Source organism: Carettochelys insculpta, chromosome 1 (assembly GCF_033958435.1).
Source record: "Carettochelys insculpta isolate YL-2023 chromosome 1, ASM3395843v1, whole genome shotgun sequence".
Lineage (NCBI taxonomy): Eukaryota > Metazoa > Chordata > Testudines > Carettochelyidae > Carettochelys > Carettochelys insculpta.
In genome coordinates, this window is record NC_134137.1 from 215230552 (window position 1) to 215245649 (window position 15098).

The following is a 15098-nucleotide window of genomic DNA, read 5'->3' on the forward strand; positions in this document are numbered from 1 at the left end:
GGAATACTTCCTGGGCATTCCTGCTGCTTTGTGATCTCCTCACATATCCACAAATAAGCCCAATAGTACAGAAACAAAATCTAGCCCTAAATGACCAGTTTTCTGGTGTTGTCTGTCTGTACCATGCCAGTGTAGTGTGTACGGAGATACACTCTGAAATGAGGGGTGACTTTTTTAATTCTTCAGCAAAGGGTCCCAATGCTCAGCTAATGTATCAGTTGTAACAACTCCATTCACTTCCATTGCAAATGACAAGTTTCGATTCTGGTCTCACGATTTTAACATGGATCTGGGGGATTAAAATTCATCAAAGAAATCAAACTAAAAGAGGGCTGGGTGATTAGCGTTTGGAATTAAAGTGAGCCCATTATTCAGCAAACCTTTGTTTTAGGTTACTTGGAGATTTGAACAACAGTGATCTACGCTGAAAGTCATTCTAAGTGGTAAACAAAAACATTACTTATTGTTTATAAAATTCCGCCATGAAGCCATATGGACGTCACGCTTTTTGGATTTTAGTGACTTAATTGCCTGTATTAAATCTCCTACCATGATAGGAAAATACTATAATGAAATAAGAATTCTGTCCATTTGTTTTTTGGAGGAAACTGTCAAAGAATTTGGAAGATACAAGGGTCTATAGGGGATTCTAACTTACACAGCTATTGTATAGTAATGAGCAATGGCATCTGCAGTTTTATTTTCTTTAGAGACTAAATGGCTATCAGGAGAATGAACACATTGTATTTCACAGCTTTTGATTTTAATATAATTAGCCAGGAGGTGAACAGCTTTAAGAGACTAAGAACAGTTTGGATTTTGTCACGAGAAGGGCTAACTTAAGCAAGTCACATTATAGCACTCTTTCATTGTTTATCCACTTTGGAACAACCTATATAGGAGAGCCTGAGGGACCCCCTCAGCAAATCACTTTATGGCTATGTCTACACTAGAGAGATCTGTCGCCAGAAGTTACCGTTGGAAGATGTCTTCCAACAAAACTTCTGGTGACAGATTGCAGCCAGACCACAAAATGGGTCAAAAGAGCGATCCACTCTCAACAGAGAGCAGCCAGACTGCCTGGCTTCTCTCTCAACAAAACAACCAACTTGAAGCACAGTACACAGAGCAGACAGGTGTCCTGGAACACCCGTCTGTCAACAGAAGACCCCCCTGGAATGTCCAAACTGGCTTTCTGTCAGTAGATCTGACAACAGAGGCGTTCTGCCTCATGAGGAAGTGGCAGAATGCTGTCAACAAAAGTGCTGGTTCTGTCGATTTACTGTCAAGAGAATGCCTTGGGAATGTGGGTGCCAGTTTTATCAACAAAATGCTCTAGCATAGATATAGCCTATAATTCAGTGGCCAGAGCACTCTAGAGAGGGGAGAAGACCTCACCCTATTCAAAACTTTTTTTCATCCTCTAGCACAGGGGGTATTGAACTGATTCTGCCACACCCTAGGCAAGTCCTATAACCGCTTAGGTATCTAAACCATCTGACTCCAGGTAGTGAATTCCTCTCCATGAAAGAAGAGAGGTGACTAGTGTTCAGAAGGGGTGGTGCTTAGGATGTCCCCCTCTTGTCAGCAGCTCCATGCCAAACATTCTGGCTTTAATGAATGACATTCTAGCCGTGTCTACACGTGCACGCTACTTCGAAGTAGCGGCACTAACTTCGAAATAGCGCCCATCCCGGCTACACATGTCGGGCGCTATTTCGAAGTTAACATCGACGTCAGGCGGCGAGATGTCGAAGCCGCTAACCCCATGAGGGGATGGGAATAGCACCCTACTTCGATGTTCAACGTCGAAGTAGGGACCGTGTAGTCGTTGCGCGTCCCGCAACATCGAAATTGCGGGGTCCGCCATGGCGGCCATCAGCTGAGGGGTTGAGAGACGCTCGCTCTCCAGCCCCTGCGGGGCTCTATGGTCATCGTGTGCAGCAGCCCTTAGCCCAGGGCTTCTGGCTGCTGCTGCCGCAGCTGGGGATCCATGCTGCATGCACAGGGTCTGCAACCAGTTGTAGGCTCTGTGGATCTTGTGTTGTTTAGTGCAACTGTGTCTGGGAGGGGCCCTTTAAGGGAGCAGCTTGCTGTTGAGTCCACCCTGTGATCCTGTCTGCAGCTGTGCCTGGCACCCTTATTTCAATGTGTGCTACTTTGGCGTGTAGACGTTCCCTCGCTGTGCCTATTTCGATGTGGTGCTGTGCAACGTCGAAGTTGAACATCGACGTTGCCAGCCCTGGAGGACGTGTAGACGTTATTCGATGTCGCTACATCGAAATAAGCTACTTCGAAGTAGGCTTCACGTGTAGACGTAGCCTCTAAGGTGCATATTTCTCCCCATTCACTGTATATGGAATCCAGGGGTCTAATTCAAGTTATGTGGCTTGTTGTTGCTGTGATTTTTCAAGGAGCCTGGAAATTAGGAGCCATGATGCTGAATGCTGCACTATATAAGCCTCTTTGTGGAGTCCAGGCTGGTTGCCTTATCAGCACCTTTGGGTAGTTAAATACCTTTAAAAATCTGGCACTAAATCTTTTGAATACTGCAGCTTCAGATTTTCAAAGATCCAGCTGAGAGCAGAAACTGTCTCATGTTCAGCCTACTTTCATGTCTTCGGTAACTAAAACATCCCTTTCTTTCCTTCTTATTCCCTTAGATTTAAGGGCTTGCATCTTTAAAGGTGTTTAGTCAATAAGGGACCTGGGCCTAGCCAACCATATTCTGTTTTGTTTCTTTCACCGTCTGGATCTGATCCTATTCCACTTTGAGTCAATGGATCTTCTTCCATTAGTTGCAGAAGGAGTAGTGTGACAGCTGTGTATATGCAATCTTGCTTCCTGTTGCTTTAGCCAATAATTTTGTGAAATCCCATGCATTATCTTTGGGGACACTATCATACTAAGTTGATGTAAATTGAGCCTGCGAATATGTGCAGGATATCCAGTGAGAAGGAATAATCACAATTTCTCCAGGGATTGAAAAAAGCATGTGTGTGTGTGTGTGCGCACACCTGCACATGTGTGCATACATGGGTTATGAAGGTTCACCACTTAGGCTGTGTCTACACTAGCCCAAAACTTCGAAATAGCCATGCAAGTGGCCATTTCAAAGTTTGCTAATGAAGTGCTGAAATGCACATTCAGCGCCTCATTAGAATGCCGGCAGCCCCGGCACTTCAAAATTGCTGTGGCTCGCTGCTACGTGGCTCGTCCAGACGGGGCTCCTTTTTGAAAGGACCCCAGCAACTTCAAAATCCCCTTATTCCCTTCAGCAGATCCTATCTGCTGATAGGAATAAGGGGATTTCGAAGCTGGTGGGGTCCTTTCTAAAAGGAGCCCCGTCTGGACAAGCCGCATGGTGGCGAGCCACATCAATTTCGAAGTGCCGTGGCTGCCGGCATTCTAATGAGGCGCTGAATGTGCATTTCAGCACTTCATTAGCAAACTTCGAAATGGCCACTTACATGGCCATTTCGAAGTTTTGGGCTAGTGTAGATGTAGCCTTAGATTGTAAACATCTCCAGAAAGCTACCACCCCTTGGGGAGGCTTGAATTTATTGGTTCAGACTGGGTCTTCCAGGGTGTGGCTACACAGCAATGTTATTTCAAAATAATGGACAGCTATTCTGAAATAACTTTGCAAGTGTCTAAGCAGCAAAACTGCTATTTTAAACTAATATCAAAATAGCAGATGGCTTATTTTGAGTTCTGTGAACCTCCTTCTACAAGAAAGAGCTGCTGACATATCTGAAATATTCTGAAATATTTATTTCTGAATAGGTGCTATACCCTGTATAATGAGGTTTACCAAATTCAAAATGAGCTGTCCAATATTTTGAAATTATTTCGAAATAGTTGTTGCGCATACACTCAAGCTCCATCTATACTTGCATTCCTCTTTCAAAAGGGGAAATGAGGGAAATCGAAAATGCAGATGAGGCACTGATATACATATCTTGTGCTTCCTTTGCATAGTCTCTTTTTCAGAAGAGATTCTTTCAAAAGAAAGAAAGCAGTGTAGACAGGGCTCTTTCAAAAATAAACCCCATCTTCAAAAGAACCGTTCTTCCTGAAACAAAACAGGAAGAAGGTTTCTTTCAAAGATGGGATTTATTTTCCAAGGAGCCCCATCTATGCTGCTTTCTGGTTTCCGAAAGAATCTCTTCTAAAGAGAGATTATGCAAATGAAGTGTAAGATATATAAATCAATGCCTCATTTGCATTTTTTATTTTCTTCATTTATATTCCTCTTTTGAAAGAGAAATGCAAGTGTCGATATAGCCTCACAGTTATTTGGAGATGAGGGCTGTTCTTTAGAAATGTCTTTGCTGTGGAGACATACCCAAAAGTGCTACAGCTATACAATACTGAGTTGTAACCAGATTCCAGATGAACAAGGGAACAAAACTCCTTGAAGTGCCAAGACTGCTTCCTCTTAATTTATACTTTTAGTGCGTCAGGACAACACACACTCTCTTAGTTCCAGTCCCTACACATTGTTACTTGCTATAATACACGTCACTCTGCAGGAATGTGCTATCATTGAATATCCAGCTCCAGAAGCCCCTTTACTTCCTTCTCCGAAATATATTTAGGTGTTCCAGAACACATGATCTAGTATGGCCGCCCCACAAGAATCCAAATTCACAAGTATTTTTTTAAAACATTACACATTTGGTGTGTTTTATTTATTTGCCTTGAGATATTGTAGAGTTTTGAGTCACCTTTTCTGGGTTTTTTTGTTGTAGCTGTGACTTTATTTTAAGTGAAAGCAGAGCATCTCAGCTAATAACTCCAGCAGCTGGGACTTTAAGGAAAAACATAACCCCCAAAATCAGGAGACTTGCAAAGAAAAACATGAGGGTTGGCAACGCTGCTGTCAGTGCAGCAACTGTTCTTACCTTCTTGCCACCTTCCCTTAAATCACACAGCATTCAGCTACAGGGCAAGGTGGTGGGAAGAGAATTCTGCTAACTTAAGGGAAGAACGTCTCACTGGTTTTGGTACTGTGCTCCCAGGTCCATATTTATAGTCAGAATTTGTACTAGTTTGTTCTCTTTTGTTCTTTGCAGAAGACAGTATGACATGATCCTTAGTCACACATTTTCAAATTAAGTTCAGGAAAAAATAAGACAATATGAAAACCTCCTTAAAATGTATGCCATTGTTCTGATGTTGCTGAATGGTTTTATTATAGACTGACATGGCAACTGAAATATTTGCAAAACTTTAAATCCCAACTTGTTTGCACCGATGTACTTGCTTCAAAAGAGAAAATGTCAGATCCAGAACATGTTAGATTAAAACGTAAGATGCTTTATTCCAGGGATCACCAACCCCTGGCTCGCCATGGGTGCCAAGAGCAGTACGTGAGCTGATTTTCATCTGGACGCAAGGCAGGAGTTCAGCCCCGCCCTTCCTTCCCAATGACTTGCTCAAAGCAATGCCACCTGTGGATGAACAAAAGACCACCTAAAGTTACCAACGACCCCCCCAAACAGTAAAGCCTCAGAAAAATTGCTGACCCCTGCCTTATGCAATATGAACTAGGAGGAAAATGTGATTAGAAAAAAATGTGAACTGTGATTAAGTTAGAAATGGGCAATTGTTAGCGAGACTCAAAATGAATATGCACAAGTCTTAAGCAGAGAAGGTATATTTATTATAAACAGCCCAGGTAATATGTGTACATGACATAACTGTGATTTCAGTAATTAAAAATCTAGTGTGATTTAGAAAGACCTTTAAAATCCAGTGCATTTAAAGTTCAGCTTACAAATTGCCCAGCTTTAACAAATATGTTACATTTAGGAGTTTTAGAGAGGTAGCAGTAAAATACTGATTGATTTTATTCCTATTTAGTTAAACTATATAAATTTGCTACAAGTTTCTAGATTAGAACAGTCTAGACACGCTCGTATTCACTACTGTGAAAACTGAATAGTCACTTGACTAGAATGTGCTAGCATTAAACATTAGACAGAAATAACATTCCATTCCAGCAAAAACTTGTTGCTCAACAGAAAGAGCTCATGCCCTTATAAGGCTGCTGGAAGTCGTTTCTCTTGCATGAAGGTAAAGCTTTTCCTGAGGCTTCAGATTCCCCACAAATGGAAAGGCAATCAAATCGCTTAGTGACGTACTTATTCTCATGGTTGAGAATTCGTCTGGGGGAAAAGAAATACTCAGATTAGTAACATTAGCATTGCTTCCTGTTCCTGTAAATGTTGAGGGGAGGAGGGGCACTCATTCACAAACAGGAGTCAAAATGCATACCACATGGGACTGAACCATTTTACTGAACAATCCCAAATAGTTAGAAGGCTCAGAAATTACGTAGTTCCTTGCGTCAGTGGGAAGGGTTCTTTGTTTTGTTTTTAAACTATGAATCATGAAGAGCTGGAGCAGATACAGAGGTACTCCTAGGACATCAATGTGGATTACAATGCAAAGTATGTAGGTGGAATAACATTTATAGTATTCCTCCTTCTACTGCCTCAACTAATTTCTCCTACCAGGTGCTTTAAAATGCTAAGTATCACAGGAGCTACGTCTACACGTGCACCGTACATTGAAGTAGCTTATTTCGATGTTGCGACATCGAAATAGGCTATTTCGATGAATAACGTCTACACGTCCTCCAGGGCCGGCAACGTCGATGTTCAACTTCGACGTTGCGCAGCCCGACATCGAAATAGGCGCAGCGAGGGAACGTCTACACGTCAAAGTAGCACACATCGAAATAGGGATGCCAGGCACAGCTGCAGACAGGGTCAACGGGCGGACTAGCGCTTCCGGGGCAACAGCTAGCCGCTCCCTTAAAGGGCCCCTCCCACATACACTCAGCCTGCACAGCACGCGGTCTGATGAGCCATATAGGCACACAGACCCCGAGCGCCGCAGTCATGGACCCCCAGCAGCAGCAGCAGCAGCAGCAGCAGCAGCAGCTAGAGGTCCACCCAGCCCTCCCGGCAGGAACAGAGCTTGCCCTGGCTCTTGTCATGTTGGGGGCAGCTGAGCACCTTCTTGCCCCAGGGGAGGACATGCCCCCAGGGCAGCAGGGCTCAGCCCCTACCCTTGCAGCACCCCGCTCCACCCCCCGCCTCACACGCCGGTGGCTGTGGAGCTACCCCACCAGCACCGACTGGTGGGAGCGGCTGGTGCTTGGGGAGTGGGACGACGACCACTGGGTCCGCCACTTCAGGATGACCCGACAGACATTCCTGGAGCTGTGCCAGTGGCTCAGCCCCGCACTCAGGCACCGGGACACTGCCATGCGGCGTGCCCTCCCTGTGGAGAAATGGGTCGGCATCGCTGTCTGGAAGCTGGCCACTCCGGACAGCTACCGATCCGTGGGGCAGCAGTTTGGCGTCAGAAAGGCCACCGTCGGGGCTGTCTTCATGGAGGTAAGAGAACCCACAGGGGGAGGCCAGGGCAGAGCAGGGGGGCCAGGGCAGGGCAGGGCAGGGGGGCCAGGGCAGGGCAGGGCAGGGCAGGGTAGGGGAGCCAGGGCAGGGCAGGGGAGCCAGGGCAGGGCTGGGCAGGGCAGAGCAGGCCAGGGGGGTCAGGGCAGGGCAGGGCAGGGCAGAGCAGGGCAGGGGGGCCAGGGCAGGGGAGCCAGGGCAGGGGGGCCAGGGCAGGGCAGAGCAGGGCAGGGCAGGGGAGCCAGGGCAGGATAGGCCAGGGGGGCCAGGGCAGGGCAGAGCAGGGCAGGGGGGCCAGGGCAGGGCAGGGGAGGGTAGGGGAGCCAGGGCAGGGCAGGGGGGCCAGGGCAGGGCAGGGGGGCCAGGGCAGGATAGGCCAGGGGGGCCAGGGCAGGGCAGAGCAGGCCAGGGGGGCCAGGGCAGGGCAGAGCAGGGCAGGGGGGCCAGGGCAGGGCAGAGCAGGCCAGGGGGGCCAGGGCAGGGCAGAGCAGGCCAGGGGGGCCAGGGCAGGGCAGGGCAGGGCCATGCACACCCTGCTCACCCCTCATTGGGGCTGTCCCATGTGCTTTCTCTGCAGGTCGTGCGTGCCATCAACTCCATGCTCCTGCACAGGCTCATGAGGCTGGGGGACCCACGTGCCACTGTCGCCGCCTTTGCCACCCTGGGTTTCCCCAACTGCTTCGGGGCTCTGGATGGGACTCACATCCCCATCCGCGCCCCGGACCACAGTGGAGGCCGATACGTCAATCGGAAGGGCTACCATTCAGTCGTCCTGCAGGCCTTGGTGGACAGCCGGGGATGGTTCCAGGACATTTACGTGGGCTGGCCTGGCAGCACCCACGACGCCCGGGTGTTCCGCAACTCGGGCCTGTGCCGCCGGCTGGAGGCGGGGACCTACATCCCCCAGCAGGAGATCCCTCTGGGGGACACCACCATGCCCTTCTGCATCATCGCGGATGCGGCCTACCCCCTCCGGCCGTGGCTCATGCGCCCCTACACGGGCCACCTCTCCACCAGCCAGGAGCACTTCAACCAGCGCCTGAACCGTGCGCGCCAGGTGGTGGAGCGCTCATTTGGCCGCCTCAAGGGACGATGGCGATGTCTCCTCACCCGCCTGGATGCCAGCCCCAACAACATCCCCCAGATTGTGGGTGCCTGCTGCGCCCTGCACAACCTCGTGGAGAGCAAGGGGGAGAGCTTTCTTCAGGGCTGGGCCGCCGAGGCCGGCAGGGCAGAAGTCCAGCCGCCTGCTGCCCCCAGTCAGCAGGTGGACCCAGAGGGGACCCGGGTCCGGGAGGCCCTGCGGGCCCACTTCGACGACCAGGCCGCGGGGTGAACTGTGCCCAGGCCCCCTACTGCCCGCCCCTTCCTCCCCCACACTCCTGCCCCAACGCCCACACCACCATGGAGCACCCCACCGCCCCCGCCCCACTTGTCCAGGAGAAATGACAGCACGAACTTGTGGGTGAACGTAAATGTTTTTTTTGTCCTCACGATTTTTTTTTTTTAAATAAAAAAATATATATATGTGAGACAGAAACCAAAAAGGAGGGACAAACATTCAACAAAACCAAGATGGGCACAAATAAAACTATGTACAACAATAAAAATGAAAGCACTGTGCGCCATCAAAAGAAAAACAAAAAGCAGGGAGGAAAACGGGGAGAACTATGTACAGGGGGGGACGGGGCAAACAGGGGAAACACCCACACCTCCCACCCAGTCCCCAAAGTCTGTCCAACAAGGGGGGGGGCCACGTCCCGGGCCCCTCGCCCCTACAGCCCAGCAGTGGGCGTGCCCGGCCGGGAGCTCCGCCGGGCCTGCAGTCTGGTGCGTGGCTGGGTGGGAGCGGGCTCCACCGGAAGGTAGCGGCGCTGGCGAGTCGCGGGTGGCTCCAGGGGTCCCTCGGCGCGGTGGCCCTCGCGGGGAGGTGGTGGGGCGACGGCGGACGGCCCGGTGACGGCTGGAGCAGCCGGTGGTGGGGCTGCAGGAGCGGGCATGGCGGGCGGTGGCGCGGCCGGCGTGGCATGGGGGGCCAGGGAATCAATCAGCCGATTGATGGTATCCAGAAAGGCCCCCCATGCCTCTCTGCGCCAGGCCAGCGCCTGCTCCTGCAGCCGGAGGTGCTGCTCCGACACCTCCAGCTGCCGGCGGTGGATGGCCAGCAGCTGGGGGTCTGTGGCCGCCGCCGGTAGCAGGCGCGGGGTCCGCCGTCTGGCCCTCCGCGGGGCCGGTCGTTCCTCGGCCGAGGGGCTGCCCTGGAGCGAGGGTCCCGGAGGGGTCTCCGGGACGACCGATGCCTCGCCGGCGCTCTCTTCCGGTCCTTCGGATGGTGCAGGTGCAGGTGCAGGACACAGGAGAGGAGGGGGGAAAGAAGAATGGAGACAGGCGTTAGTGTGGGCCCCGAGCCGTGGCCTTTGTCCCCCCCGCCCTGTGCTGCAGGTTCCCCATCCCCGTCCCCGGGAGATGCTGCTGTGATGGATGGGGTTCAGGGGTCCCCCTGCCCTGCAGCCCGTCCCCTGGTGGGAGCGACTCTCACTTCACCCCGCAGGGTCTGAGAGCAGGAGAGGTTTCTTAGGCCACAGATGGCCAGTTTCTGGCAGGAGTGACAGCACCAGCTGTCGGAAGAGACAGTCCTTCCAACCCGTCGTGGGGAGAAGACCCCAAGGGGGGCCCCTCTGGGATGCAGCTTTCCCCCTCCTCTGGCTGGCTGCCTACCAGCTCTCCCTTCCCCTAGCCTCTACCTGTGGCCCCCGCCCTCGCCCCCCAATTCCAAGCCATCTCGGCTCCTCCCTCCTGTTTGTTCAGGGCAGAGGTGTCACCTGCCAGCTGTAGCGCCAGGATCCTCCTTTGGCCCTGGGAGCTCCTTGGCTCCCTTTGGCACTCCCCCCACTCCATCGCATGCTGCTGCTGCAGGGTGTCCGACCCCCTCCGCCCGGGGGCCCCTCGAGGTTCCGCTCCCCCCTGGCCCGGGGATGGGGCATGGCACTGTCATGCAGGGTGGCGGGGGTCAGGGGCTGATGGCTGCAGTGCTGTGAGGGCCATGGCCCTGGTGTCCTTGGGGCCATGGCCATGTGAGCGTGTGGGGGGCCCTGGACACATCTCTGTTCCCCCCACCCCTGAAGCCCCGGGGTGTCCACCAGAGAGGGGTACCTACCTGTGGGTCCGCTCCCACGGTCCGGAGATCCCCGGGGGTCGGAGGCCCTGCTGCTGCTCCGGGATGGCAGGAGGAGGATCTGCAGGCTGGAATCGGTGGAGGAGGAGCCCCCCTCCTCCTCCTCCTCCTCCTCCTGCCGCGATGTCCCGGGGATGGCCTCCAGGGGGGGCCCCCAGGGTGCGGGGCTTACCTCCAGGGCGGAGCCCAGCTGCAGGGCCTGCTGGGGCTCGTCAGCCAAGGTGTCAAGGGTGGCCGGAGGGGAGGAGGTGTGCCGGGGGCCCAGGATGTTCCTGAGCTCCCTGTAAAAGGGGCAAGTGACGGGGGCAGCCCCAGATCGGCTGGCCGCATCCCGGGCCCGGGCATAACCCTGCCGCAGCTCCTTGACCTTACTCCGGACATGGTCCAGAGTGCGGGCAGGGTGACCCCGGGCAGCCAGGCCATCGGCCAGCCGAGCGAACGCATCCGCGTTCCGCCTCTTGCTCCCCATTACCTGGAGCACCTCCTCCTCGCTCCAGAGCCCCAGCAGGTCCCGCATCTCGGCCTCCGTCCAAGAGGGGCCCCGCTGCCGCTTCCCAGACTGCGTGGTCCTCTGGCTGCCCTGGCTGCTGTGGCTCCTCTTGGGGGGGGTCCCCTGGGGGCGCTGGGGGGGCTGCTGGGCAGCCATGGCTGCTGTCAGGGGCTGAGGGCTGTGCAGGCTCGCCGCCACGTGTACAGGCAGGAGCCTGCACGTTGCCTCAGCCTCCTGCAGTCAGGGCGGGGGAGGGGACCTTTAAGGGGCCGCTCCACGCGGCCACCAGTGAGCTGCGGGGCTGGAGAGAGCGTCTCTCAACCCCCCAGCTGATGGCCGCCATGGAGGACTCGTCAATTTCGACGTTGCGGGACGCGGATCATCTACACTGTCCCTACTTCGACGTTGAACGTCGAAGTAGGGCGCTATTCCTATCTCCTCATGAGGTTAGCGACTTCGACGTCTCGCCGCCTAACGTCGAAGTTAACTTCGAAATAGCGCCCGACGCGTGTAGACGTGACGGGCGCTATTTCGAAGTTGGTGCCGCTACTTCGAAGTAGCGTGCACGTGTAGACGCAGCTTAAGAGGCCAAATTTATTTACTTTATTAAATTTAGTATTCAGGTATATTAGGGCCATTTCACTATTCCATTTTCAGGGGGGATTTCTTGAAATAAGATACTACCAATCATGAATAAAGGTGGCAAAAACAAACTCACAGGATATAAAAATGTACTAGATATTTTACAGGCATGTGGAAAGATTCCAGTTCAAAAGCACTGGGAGTTTTAATGTTATTTTTACATACTCCTTGCAATGAAGACTTGAGCAATTGCTTAGTGAGGAATTAAAGTGCGTATTTTTGTGAGTACTTTCTAATACTACTAGTCAGTTGTTGGTATGACTGTAGACTTGTATATTTGCCCGCAAGTTTTTGTAACTGTACTGTCACTTCTTGAATGATCCTTTAAGGACTGCATTTATCTCCAGAGGCACGAGGTGGGGCAGCCACCCAAGGCCCCGTGCTTTTGGGAGTTCTGTGGCAGTCTCCCTAGTCATCTTAAAGCTCTATTTAACTTATAAAGACACAAATAAATGGGATATTACAATACCTACTGGCCATCCACTGGAACCCAGGCTTTAATTAAAAGTCTGAGTTACTGTTTTTTTCTTAACCAAAAAAGTATGGATGGGAGAGGGAGGATCACCTGGGGCAGGGTGTAGCAGTGAGTAAGAGCGGCAACAAGCAGGTCACCTCCCCTTAGCCCCCGCCACCCTCCACTCACCACACAGCCCTAGTGGCAGCCTGCTCTGCACTGCTTACCCTCCCACTACTCTGAGCCCTGCTTCTCTGTGGCAATGGGAAGTGGCCTCAGCTCCCCACCATCTGCAGAGAAGTGGGGCTCAGAGGGCTGGGAGGGTGCAGTGGTGCGAGCAGGCTCTCGCTGCTGCCGCATGGTGAGTGAGGGGAGGGGTGGCTGGAAGGAGGTGCCCCACCGCTGCTGCCCACGCCCACATCCTGACCCAAGTAATCCCTGGTTGGTCAGGGCAGGAGTAAGGGGCAGGATGGGGACAAGCGGGGAGTGGGGGGTCTATTGTGCTGTGTGTGCCAGGGCCCCATGCCTGGGGCACTGGGGGATGGCCCTGCTTGTCTCTTGCTCTTCTGCCATCCACACAGACCTCCTCCCCTGCCACAGCCTGTTCTCCATGGAGCTTCCTCACCTAGCAGTATCTCCCTGGAGGTTTGCCTGCTGGCTTCCTACTCATGCCAGTATCTCCCCTGTTACATGGCACAAGGCAGACGATATACTGCCTCCCTGCAGAGAGCTCCTCCTGATTGGCTGGAAGAGGGGAGCCCTGCCCCACTCTACATTACAGTGCTGCTTATCGCAGGCTCTTAAGGAACAGTGTCCTTGGGTTTTCTCCAGATCCAGTGTTTAATTCCATCTGACCAGCTCCTAATTCTTCTCTTAAATTACCAACCATTTCCTGAGCCCTTGTTTATTCCAGTTGCCTGAAATGGGTTCCTGAATGCCCCAGCTTTTTCAGAAAATGGGACTTGGGCATATTTGAAAACATTAATCAAAGATCATCAAGGTAGAGGCTACATCTTCCTATTTTTTCTTGCATAAACACTGGAACACCCATAGAAAAAATAATGGGTGCTGAGGCCCAAACAATAAGCTACTCTCCCCTCCTACCCCTGCCTCTGCAGTGCCTCCTGCCTATCAGCAGGCCCTGCCAATTCGATCCTCCTCTTCTTTCCCAGCCCCTGCCATCTGCCAGTGTGCAAGAGGCATTTGGGGTGGTTGGTGGGGGCACAGTGAATGGGGGTGGGAAGAGATGGGGGCCTTGTGTGGGAGAGGTGGAGTGGTGTGTTCTCTGGGGCAAACTTGGGCAGTGTGCAGTGGGGAGTTGAGCCCCTCTCAGGGAATAAGAAAGTTGACAAGATGCCATTCTGAATTTTAGGAATAAAAAGATCTCTGGCTGTCACAAGTAGAATTTCTTCAATGATTTGGATAACTGGAGTCACTAATGACTGTTTGATCATCAGGAGTCCACTGTCTAAAATGTACAAGAACATCTGTATTTTTTGTAATATCTTTAAAAATAGCAGATGAATTTTGTCAGCTCACACAATTCAAGGTCACCCATTGTTTGAATTGCTCACATCCAGTAAGTCTTACGTTTCCAAAGGTCATAAAACTAAGAGCTATGTGTGTCTGACAAGTGCATATGGAAATTATACACACAGGGACAGCTTTTTTGGCAAATGTGAAGCTAAGTTGAAGATGGACCACAAAATCAGTAGCCTAGTTCAAAAACAGCACACAATCACATTCCAAAAAAAAAGAAAAAAAAAAAACCTTCATTTCAATTTCTTTATTGCTTACTGTGTTTCTGGTATACTGAAACAGAGAACGTTTGAGGCTTGCAAATGTGTTAGTCCTTCTTGGTCTGATAGAACATATTTTTTTTTAACTCTGGAGGACAGTTTCAGCGGCTATCATTTACTACCACTCCGAAAGCTCCCTCACTTTATTCTTTATACTTATAGTATAAGAAACCCAAGTACAAACTCCATGTACAAAGAAAACCAAGTAGTATATTAGTTACAGAAATGTGTGTTTTGTATGTCACCTCAAAATATCCACTAAAGAAGCACCTCAAAATATCATAGGATCATAGAAAGCTAAGACTGGAAGGGAGCTTGAGAAATCATCGAGTCCAGCCACCTGCCCTCATGGCAGGACCAAGTACTGTCTAGACCATCCCTGACAGACATTTATCTAACCTGTTCTTAAATATCTCCAGAGAGGGAGATTCCACAACCTCCCTAGACAATTTATTCCGGTGTCTGACCACCCTGACAGTTAGGAACTTTTTCCTAAAGTCCAGCCTAAACCTCCCTTGCTGCAGTTTAAGTCCACTGCTTCTTGTCCTATCCTCAGAGGCCAAGAAAAACAAGTTTTCTCCCTCCTCCTTATGACACCCTTTAGATACCTGAAAACTGCTGTTATGTCCCCCCTCAATCTTCTTTTTTTCAAACTAAACAAGCCCAGTTCTTTCAGCCTTCCTTCATAGGTCATGTTCTCTAGACTTTTGATCATACTTGTTGCTCTTTTCTGGACCCAATTTCTCCACATCTTTCTTGAAATGCAGTGCCTGGAACTGGAGACAATACTCCAACTGAGGCCTCACCAGAGCAGTGTGTTGTCTTGTTCACAACACACCTGTTAATTCCTCTCAGAATCATGTTTGCTTTTTTTGCAACAGCATCACACTGTTGACTCATATTTAGCTTGTGCTCCACTATAACCCCTAGATCTCTTTCTGCCATACTTCTTCCTAGACAGTCGCTTCCCATTCTGTATGTGTGAAACTGATTGTTCCTTCCTAAGCGGAGCACTTTGCATTTGTCTCTGTTAAACTTCATCCTGTTTACCTCAGACCGTTTCTCCAATTTGTCCAGACCATTTTGAATTATGACCCTATCCTCCAAA